Source organism: Gopherus flavomarginatus, chromosome 3 (genome assembly GCF_025201925.1).
Source record: "Gopherus flavomarginatus isolate rGopFla2 chromosome 3, rGopFla2.mat.asm, whole genome shotgun sequence".
Taxonomy (NCBI): Eukaryota; Metazoa; Chordata; order Testudines; family Testudinidae; genus Gopherus; species Gopherus flavomarginatus.
Window position 1 is genome coordinate 245715472 of NC_066619.1, and position 11175 is coordinate 245726646.

The window sequence follows — 11175 nt, forward strand, 5'->3', positions numbered from 1 at the left end:
GAAAATCCCGTCTAATATACGTTAGGCTAAAATCCTTTGGTTTTTCTATTCTAGTTTATTGTAGAAGTGGTTCCCAAATAAGTGAGCGCTACAAATTTCAATCACATAGTTTAAAGGAATTTCACACCCACCCCTCAATCAGTATCAGCGGTTGCCAGATCAGAATAACTTCACAATATTAGGGAAACAAGGCATGTGAGGTAATATCTTTTATTGTACCAACTTCTGTTGGTGCGAGAGACAAGCTTTCAAGCTTACACAGAGCTCTTCATACCTGAAGAACAACTCCTGTAATCCCTAAAGTTTGTCTCTCTTACCAACATTTCGCTCCATATTATTTATGGAACTATAGTTATGATATGGATATAACATAACTGATATGTACTTTATGAGTGATGGCTCATGTAAGGCTTCAGTGGAAAGGTTATGCTTTACTGAATGTGTTCATCCAATCTGTATGCATGTATCATTTTTGTATCTGAAGCTGGGAATATTGACCATGTCTCTGTATTTCAGATATGCTACATTGGATGAGGCCAAACAAAGTCAGTAGCTTATTGAAAAAAATGCACACGAGTATAAGGATTACCTCAGGAACTGTGTGCAATACAAACCTCTCAGAGATAGCTCTAAACAATGAGAACTGTTTGACCCAGGTCACAGCAAAAAAGCTTTCCAGCAAGTGGTGGGAAGATATAAAAGAGGGACAATTACAACATGAGAGGTCTTCACTCTCCCTACAACAACACACCTGAGAATACCTGAGGAACAAAGACTGAACCATGAGAAGTGATGGTCCCAGGCTAAGATCTTTAGCCTGTGTATGAAAACCTGGGAAAGCCAAGACAACTTGTGCCTTAAGACTCTACCAACTTCTTTATCACTCAGGGTGAGAATTTGCTAATTTGTAGCCTACCTATCTCATGTGTCAAGCTTAGTTTGCATGTTTTGTTTCATTTGTAATCTGCTTTGTTCTGCTCGCTATCCCTTGAACAACTGAAAATCTACCTTTTGTAGTTAATAAACTTGTTTTATTTATTATTAAACCCAGTTTATGTAATTTCTAGCTGGGGAAACAAGAAGTCGTGCACATCTCTCTTCACATTGAGGAAGAGGATGGATTTTTATGAGTTTGCACTGTGCAGATTTTTCAATACAGTGCACAAAACAGTATTATTTTGGGTTTATCTCTCAAAATGGGTGTGCACATGAGTGCTGGGGGAGTCCTTTCACAAAGAGCTGACTTCAGTCTGTGACTGCAGCTGGGTGTGGCCCTACCTGTGTATGTGCTGCAAGAGGCCGGAGAGCCTCATTCAGAAAAACAGAGGGAGGGAAACAAGTCTGGTGGAGCAGAAGCTCAGTGAAATCCCAGTACATCAGGTGGCAGGGTCCAACCCATCACTGTGCTGTAGTTGAAGAAGATAATGTGCACAGCTTATTGCCCTGAAACACCAGTGGTTATTTTAAATGAGCTTTGAGTGTAGTGGCTAGAGAACAGACAAAGTGTTTTTTTCTGATTTGTTATTTTCTGTTTGCTTATCTCAGGCAAGAGAAGTAGGGACAGGAAAAACAGCAAAATGAGTGAAAGTGAAGCTACCAAAATGTTGGAGCTCTGCAAATTGCAGGCAATGGAAAATGAGAAAGAACATAAAAGACATATGGAATTCTGGGAAGCAGAAAAATGCGAGGGAGAAAGTGGCCCAGGAAAGAGCCAAGGAAGCCCAGAAGCTAGCCATGGAACTGAGACAGCTCAAGGCTCACAGGGAAATGGAAGCATGGAGTGGAAGAGACAGAACCCCCCATCAGGTGGCTCCACTTCTCCAAAAAGTCACAAGTGGGAGCGGTTATGTCCACATATAGTGAATCTGGGGACATTGCTGAGTATGTCATCACCTTTGAGAGGGTATGTATGCTCCATGAGATTCCTGACGATCAAAGGATGACCATTTTAGATGCAAAGTTGACTGGGAGAGCTCTGGACATATGCAATAAGATGCCAATGGGTGGTGCTTCCAATTATGATAAATTTAAGGAAATGGTTTTGAAACAATTTCAGACTACACCTGAAACTTATAAATTCTAAGAAGAGGATCATGTGACAAGTATCTCAAATGAAAAAGCTGTATAAATGACAGAAGGCTGGAGAACATGAGGACAATAAGAAAGGGTCATGGTAAAGGACTGGAGGAAACGATTTTGTCAGGCAATGTATGAGAGAACAGAGGTGGCGAGAAAGTAATGAGACTCTGAGAATGGGGAAGAAGGAATAAAAGTGATCGAGGGATTTATGGAGATGGGGAAGCAGAGGAGAATATAAGAGACTGAAAGAACAAGAGTGTATGAGGGAAAGAGCTGAAAGGAGTAGTGGGGAAGTGAAAGGAGTAAAATAGTATTAATGAAAGTCAAAATCTTTGTTGTACAAAAAAAGAGTAATTAGAGAGATCATGGAAAAGGGACAGTGAATAAGACAAAGGAAAAGCTATACCAATATGTAGTAACACAAATGCAAAAATGCAAAGGAGTCCAAGTTTAAAAAAATCACATTAATTACTACATGTGCTGCTATAAATACAACCTCAATCCTGCAATCTGTAGAAGATGGGCAGACTGCTGTGCCCCCACAGAGCACCATTGACTTCATAGGCATTGCAGTCTAACCCATATTCAAGAATCTTCAATATCAGAGCTTAAGTCAAAAATGACATGGGATGTAACCGGAGAGAGACTGAGTATAGTGAGGATTGCTCAGGACAAAAAAAAAAAAAAGGTAGACCAGGTCAACACTTTGAGATCCTTAGGTGAAAAAGCAAAGTATTACTATTAACATCTTATCAACAGAGAATACTTTAGCATATGGGCACTTAACATTGTTCCTTGTTAATTCTGTCATCCCAGCCCTCCCTAGTCCCCGTCCCTCCTTAGCCCTTCGCACATACACACAAAAAAACTTACTTCAAAAGGCAAAAGATCTCTCATTGTCCATGTGTCCCTTTGAATGTATAGCTTTGAAAAATAGCACAATGAATATGCTATAGAAGCTCTATTAAATGATTGGTGTACGTTGCCTTTTTGCTTTGCTTTCTGGTTTCATCACTGGATAGTTGAGAAGATTTATAGCCAGTCCTCAAGTCTGTGTTTATCTAGCTTTTGGAAGACCTTTTCCTCAAATCCTTGTTTTAACAAAATCATAACTAAAAATATTTGAAAAGCTGTAATAATTTTGCTTCAATCTCCTTTTAGTTACCATTAAAATATTTTTAAATATTATACTTTATACAGGTAGGAAAAAGTTGACGTTGTTTATTTCTCTCTCCTCTTTGATATATACCAGGGGTTGGCAACCTATGGTATGCATGCCAAAGGCAGAATGCAAACCGATTTTTAATGGCATGCTGCTACCTGCCGGGGTCCCAGCTGTCGGCCCTGCTCAGCCCGCTGCTGAACCCAGACCGGGAGTGGGCAAGGCCAGCAGCCGGGGACCCCAGCAGGCAGCAGCGTGCCATTAAAAATACTGCCCGACCCAGCCTGCTTTTCTCTGCCCCTGCCCACCACTCTCTCCTGCGGCAGTAGGGGGCAGAAGCTTGGTCCTGCCAGCTGCTGCTGTACTGCAGCCTCCATCAGCAGCCAAGCTCCGTCCTCCCCTGCCTCTTCCCCCAGCGTGCTGGGTTCCTGCCCCTCCTCCTCTCCCTCTCTGCAGCTGAACAGCTGATGGCCCTGGAGAGTGTTTGGAGGGGGAGAAGCGGAGCCAGAACCACAGCCGCAAGATGCTTGCTGCTCTGGAGAAGAGGCGGGGACGGGGCCTTGGAGAAGGAGGGTGGAATAAGGGCATATCCCTTGCAGCCCCCTGCCGTGAGCCACTCAGGGCAGGAGGCTGGGATCATCCCTGCGACTCCAGCCCACACACTCAGCCCCCTGCTGTGACTCGTGAACCCCTCACACCTCCTCAGCCCTCTGCCCTGAGTCCTGAACCCCCTCCTACATGCCCAGCCCTGACTCCAGCACCCCCCACACATACTCAGCCCCCCCACACCCCATGCCCTGACTCTTGCACCTCCCACATCCCCACCCTGAGCACCAAACGGAAGCTCCTGCACCACCTCCCATTCCCACCTGCACCTCTCACACCAAAAGGGAGCTGCCGAGGTAAGCCTTCCACACCCAAACCTCCTGCCCCAACCCTGAGCCACTTCCCTCATTCTAGCTCCTGGCAGACCCTACACCCCAACCCTCAGCCTGCTCCTTCACACCCGGCCCTGTGCTCAGTGCACTCACACCCTCAGCTCAGTGCAGAGAGAGGGGAAGAGAATGGGCTAAAACCAGGGAGAAGGTAGGTACCCATTCTATGTGTGCAGGGCCGGGAGCCACAGACCGGCAGCGGGCTGAGCAGGGCCAGCAGCTGAGACCTTGGCTGGCAGGAGCAGGCAGATGGAACCCCAGACCGGCAGCAGGCTGAGCGGCAACTGGCTGAGCCGTTTAGCCCACTGCCGGTCTGGGGTCCTGGCCGCCAGTCTTGCTTAGCCCACTGCCAATCTGGAGCCCCTTGCCAGCTGGGGTCCCAGCCATAGGCCCTGCTCAACCCACTGCTGGCCTAGGTGAATGGAACCCCAGACCAGCAGTGGGCTGAGCAGGCCGGCAGCGTAAAATCAGCATTTTAATTTAATTTTAAATGAAGCTTCTTAAACATTTTGAAAACTTTTTTACTTTAGATATGACAATAGTTTAGTTATATAATATATAGACTTATAGAGAGAGAGACCTTCTAAAAAACTTTAAAATATATTACTGGCATGAGAAACTTTAAAGGTTGAGGACCCCTGATATATACTGACCCACCAGACACTGATATTGTAGACTGAGTCCAAGCCTTTAAATACTTAACTTTACATCATTTTATTTGACAGTCACATAATGTCTCCAATTTTTGACAGTAATTCTTACAAATATTGAAATAAAACAAGGTACATTGTGGTTCAAAACCATGTAAATGGAGTGTACTAAAACCATCTTACAACTTTGTGAGAGCTTACAGTATAGAGAGAAACTTTAGAGAGAAAAAACCAATATGGTGTTTGATTTTGTTAGTTCAGACCCTGAAAATCTGCAGGGCATTCTTCTTCTTCATCTCACTTTCTTTTTTATGAAGCTTTGGCCCAACACTCTGCCACGTAATTATAACCTCAGAGAATTCATGCTATTTTAGGGCTCAGTTTATAAAATAATATTCCAAGGAGATATGGATCTTTTAAACAGTAGTAGGTTGCATGTAGGGTACCTGATTCATAAGAAAAAATGCAGATTTATACATTCACTGGCTCTTGGATAAACTTTAGGTAAAGCAAATTTGGGAATGAGGAAACAATTAAAGTTGCCTGAAGAAATATAATCCCATATTCTCAACTGCTATAAAATTCCCAAGTCATTTGTGTATAATTAGTTGATACGTTGCTGTCTTTGCAAAATATAAATGTTAATAGAAGTTAGGCACAGGCTTTCTTGCTTTTTAGAATGCTTCACACTGTGTACAAGTCAGTTTCTTTCAAAGTAGAGATACAGAGATTAGTTAATACATGAACAGAAAATGCACCAAATGATTACTGAAGGGACAAATGCTATCTCTGTTATGCTCATGGAATGAATTAATTAAATTCAAATTAATGTGTTTACATGGCAGAATTTGATGCAAAATGTGGTTCTTTTTTTTTTTTTCCATAAACCTTCCAATGGTATTTGGATTGCTTTTTTAGAGCAAATATTTCTTTTACCCCAGCTATGATTCCCAGAGACTTCTCTTTCCAGCAAATTGCATGATCAACATGTTAACCTGTGATAAATGAGCATCCTGATCCCTAGAGACATTAATTTTTACTGAAAAGCGAAAGTTCAGCATCAAATGAACAGCAATCAAACATTTTACCAAGTTCTATTTTCCAGAAGCAGCAGTTTGTAAGATTTTAAGAGATTCTCATTGTTTCTCCTGCTGTACTTGGTCACTTTCTTAATCTTAGAAGATGCAGATTATAAGTTTTTGATAGTACTTCCACAGTATCCGTGCTGGCAGGAAATATTTTAACTTATTTACTGACAGTGCAAATATAGAGCTATTTATGTGACTGACAGTCGGCAATCTTGAATGAAAGTCAGAAAATGACCTAGAGTTTGAAGACTCTGAAAATATTTTAGAAAATGGTAAGGACAGTGGTCTGAGAAAGTGGCAGTGTGTAATCATATTGCCCAAGAACAGAGTAGGGGGATGGTGGCACAAGCACATTTCCTGATGCAGACTAATTCCCCAATGTACCTACTCCAGCTGTACTGGCCAGCATTTTGCTGGGGTACAGCCAAGGTCTACTGTGACCAGGAAGAGGGAAATAGCTGCTCATCAATGACTATTCTTATTCCAGCATTGTGAGCTATTATCTGTGTGATCAATGCAGCAAAGTCACCCAATTTGCTCTCCTATACTGGCATGTAGGCTGGTTTACTATTGAGTCCTAGAGTAGGTTCCTAGACAATTTGACTTCAACAGCTCTATGCCAATTTACACCATTTGATAATCTTCCCCATGTTTTGTATAGCATCTGTTTTCTTAAACTACATCAACTGTATTATTCACAACTTATTTTTAGTAAAGGTACAATATAGTGCATAGCCTGAATTAAACAGCATTACACAGTTAACTTAAGAATATTTTTCCACTTTACACATCATCAGTAGACTGTCCATTTACTGAATAAATTAAAACACTCAGGGCCAAGCCCTGTGGTCCTTTGTCAGTCAAAATTCCCATTGACTTCTTTGGAAGTGTTGCAGTCTGAGACCCAATGGCATTTTCCCTGAGAGCAATGCCTGTGAAGAGTGTAGCAGATGGCCAGGAGTGTTTGGCAAAGTAAAGATCAAACAGCTATCCTATCCATATGTGACCAGATTTAGATATAATTTAAAACCTTCAGAACCTCAAGGTGCACAGTATACATCAAACAAAATCCCATCAACAAATACAGCATCAAGCACATGTTGAATGATAATACTGGAAATATTTCAGGTTACTGTCTACAGACCTGCTTCAGAATAATAACACAAATTGCAGGGATTTTTTGGTTTTTACATATGTGTGAGCATCAAAGCACCACTGACCCAGCCTGGTTTCAGCATATCTGCTGACTTCTTTTCCCTTCAATTCCAGGGCAAATCATTTGCTCACATTCTTCTGACCTTCCCAGAAGGGACTAACTGCCCCATCCCCCCACTCCTTTTAGAATATCATTTTATTAATTCAAGCAAATTTCAGAAAATAAGAAATTTACAACTGATGCCAGCTGTCAGAACCCAAAGACTTTTCACTTTGCTCCTTTCCCATTGCAGCAGCCATAGTCACAAGAGGGCAGGCAGGAGTGATGAGCCACTCACCCCCTTCAACAGAAGCCTTTAATCTGTTTATATAAAGACCTGACTCCTTTTCAACTGCCTCTGAGAAAGTGAAAGGGGCTGGCTGGCCCCAGGACACCTGGCCCTTAAAGGCACAGGCCACCCTGTTACAGTGAGCTTACATAGTCCTTGTGCCTGTGAGAATCTAACACAGGTACTTAGGGTGAGATTCAAAAGGGGGGTCTAAAGTATTGCATTGCCTAATGTTTAGGCACCCTTACATCTACTGAAATTCGCATCCCTCAGTTAGCCACCTCTGCTCCTCATACATTTTATGGGAAGCATTAGCTGAGTAAAAGAGGGATATACAGAAGTCAGCACGCAGAGTGAAGAGCTGCCTTAACTACCTGTAGGAAATGCTGGGGAGAGGCATGAGGCCTAAGCCATGCCCCTCAGAGAGAGCTGGGTGCCTCCAGGTCAGAGGGCAGTGTCTCCTTCTACTCAGGATTCACTCATGAGTTCCTCCTGGAATTGGGCACCTAAACCAGATCAGTTCTTTCTCACTAAGAAACAAGGAAAAGGAGGCACTGATCTCCTTATATCCAACAGTTGCAGCACTCACTTCTGATGTGGGAGACTTGGACCCAAATCTCCATTCTGTCTCATGCAAAGCAGGGATTTGAAAACAGCAGGATGCAGCTGTAATAGCCGGCACTCATAGCCTGTTCCACACACAGCTCAAGTGCAGTTCCTGGGGGGTCCTTCTCTGCATTCAGCTTCTCTTGGCTCACCATGCTGCTTCTGCTTGCAAAAAGGATCCACTAATTTACTCTTCTGAGTACATTTCCTCTTACCTGGTTTGGCAAAATGGAAATACAGTGGGGAAGGGATGGATGGCAATTGTAATCCCCAGTTTAGCAGATCCATAATATCTGGTTTCCTACAAGAATGCCTGAACTCCGGAACTATGGATTCATTCTCACTTTCTGACCTAATGACTATGTATGTATTTCAAAGAGTAACAGCTTTAGTTGATGAGACAGAAAGATCCATCTGAGCATACCTTATAACCCAATACTTAGGGCACTCTTCTGAGAGATGGGGATCCTGGATTCACATGATTGATCCAGTTTAGGCTGAGTGAGGATTTGAAGCAAGGTCTCCTGCATTCTGGGTGAGTTCTCTAACCACTGGTCTATTGGGTATAAGAAGCCCACCACCACTTCCTTGGTTGCCTTTTGCTCAGGTTAGGTGTGCTCTGAGGACACCTACTGGTTCTGGCCCCACTGGTAAGAATCCCACAAGGGCTTCAGCACGAGCGAAGGTATCAAGCTGTTTGGTGGTGTCAGGATTTAAGCATCTTTGCCCTGTGGTTTTGTGAGTGTCAGTGGCAATGTTGGACTTAAGTACTTTAAGAAACAGAAAGATGCCTAAGTTCCCCTTGTTACTCTAGCATAATTCAATGGTATTTATCCTATAGGGTGGAACATTCTCTGCAAGACAGCTAAGATTTTAAAGATGCATGATTGCAGTATCCATACTGATAAATTGGCCTTTTCAGTAGCAAGTCCTTGTTATATGGATGCTGTTTCTATTATTACAGATAAAAGTACCGGAATATATGTAGTAAAATAGTTCTTTAATGTATTTGTGCATCAAAAGGACATTAAATGGACACTGTTCTCTGGACTGTAAGAAGGAGCTTAGAACAAAGACACATGCCTTATTTAAGTATGAAATGTGCTTTGTTGTTTTTTTTTTTAAGTGGAAAGCAAAATTGTAATACTTTTGAGATGCTTACTGATCCATAGGACAGCATTAATTTATTACAGCAGTTCAGTGATTAGATTAGCATCCTGAGGCCCTGATCCAATTAAGTGATTAAGAATATGCAATGAATTTAAGCATATGAATAGTTCCATGGATTTCAGTGGAATTACTCACATGTTTAAGTTAAACATCCACTTAATTGTTTTGCTTTATAGAATATTTGTTCAGTGTAGTGAGTCAGGATGTTGCCAGACCTTGAAAGACTTCTATGGGTTCCAGACCACTTACACAGTGGATGATACAATGAATACAATAGACATCCAATGCTAGTAAAGTATTGTTCTTCAGGAATCACATATAGTCTAGAATCTGTACTGTAAGTTATTATAAAGAAGGAATGTCAACAATATGAAAGTTTGTTAAAATGAACATTTCATTCTATATACTTTCTTTGAATAGATTATATATCTTTTATATGAATTCTTTTATCACTGCATGATTTTTGGTCACTAATATTTTATAAGTGAATTGCTCATTCTTTTTTTCTGTTTCTTAAGGGAAACAGAAAACCCTACTTAATGCATAGGGAAAAATATTTGGCAGTACAGAAGAGCAGAGGTCACTATGCTGTGTGTGTATGTCATTTGATCTTAATGAAATAAAAAGTGATATATTTTATAAAACAATCAGAAATAAATTAGTATGTTTCCTGTTGGTAGCTTTATTTTCTGAGATACATTGATTTGAAGCTCTTTTCTAGTTGTATATTTTGGATTATTCCCTTTCCATTAATCCCTCTTAATATTTTTATACTATTTTTCCAATTTCTAGGATGCTGATGAGGGATAATGTATCTTAATTGCCTTTACCACTAAGTAACAAAATAGAAATAACTATAAAGCCAAACCCTCTATTTCATTCAAGTCTGATTACAATCAGCCATGTTTTGAGTACAAAGCCCTGACCTTCCAAACCAAGAAATCTATATATAGTCAATAATAATTAAAACAAAACAAAAAAACACCCATAGTGAAATAGACTTTACTTTTATTCAACCATTTAGTTGTCAATACTTAAAAAGGCCATTTGCTTCCCTCCAGTAATGTAAATGGAAGGAGGGCAGCTTTGTATAGAGCGTGTGAAAGGCAAATTGTACTACAAAATTCCTGTACAGTATATAAAAGCGGCATCTTCACAGCATCCTCTATATTGCCTTCCAATGCACTATGGTGTCAAGAGTCCATAGTCAAGAAGGATATGCCCAGATGAAGTTGTGTATGTGAAGCTAGGAGCAGTCACTGTGACATGTTCATATTCTTTCCCTGCTAAGTTCTTGCTAGATGTCCTCCCTGGTCTTATTGCTGCTGGATGCTGAATTAATGTATGTAACTTGTTCTATACACACCTTGCCAGAAGTAGTGAATTGCATTATGGCATTATGGAACATTGCAGAGAAGGCTTTTGATAAGAACCACATGTGAAATTCACATGGGACTTATGTGGTGCCTAGATTGGTTCTACTCTCAGGGTTGAATTTCATTCCATGAGTACACTTAAAATCAAACCAGGACTGTATGTATAAGATGGATAAGGACTTCTGCTTTGTATTGTATATTGCCCTATATTGCACAGAGACCACATTTTAAGCCAGAAGCAGAAGGTGGCAAAATTATGATGTGCAAAGACACAAAAAACAATGTTATTGATACATTAATGCCAGATGACATTTTGAATGCAAAGTCCTTCATATTTCTGTTTATTTTAAAAGAAGAAAAATGAAATAATAATAGTACCAAAAAAAAAAAAAAATCAAGGCAGTCTGTGAGTTCCTTGCTCTGTAAGTATCTGAATTTGTATCTCAACAATGCTGTTGTGTTTCATCAAAGCCTAATGAATGAAGTCACTCTTGAATGAGGCCTTTCAATGCCAGGTCCCATTGACTGAGGCCAAGGGGTAGCAGGATTCCCCCCAGAATTGTTCCTGCTACCCTTTTCCTGGCCAACCTGACTAGAGAAACAGAATAGCAGCAGAGGTGGTATG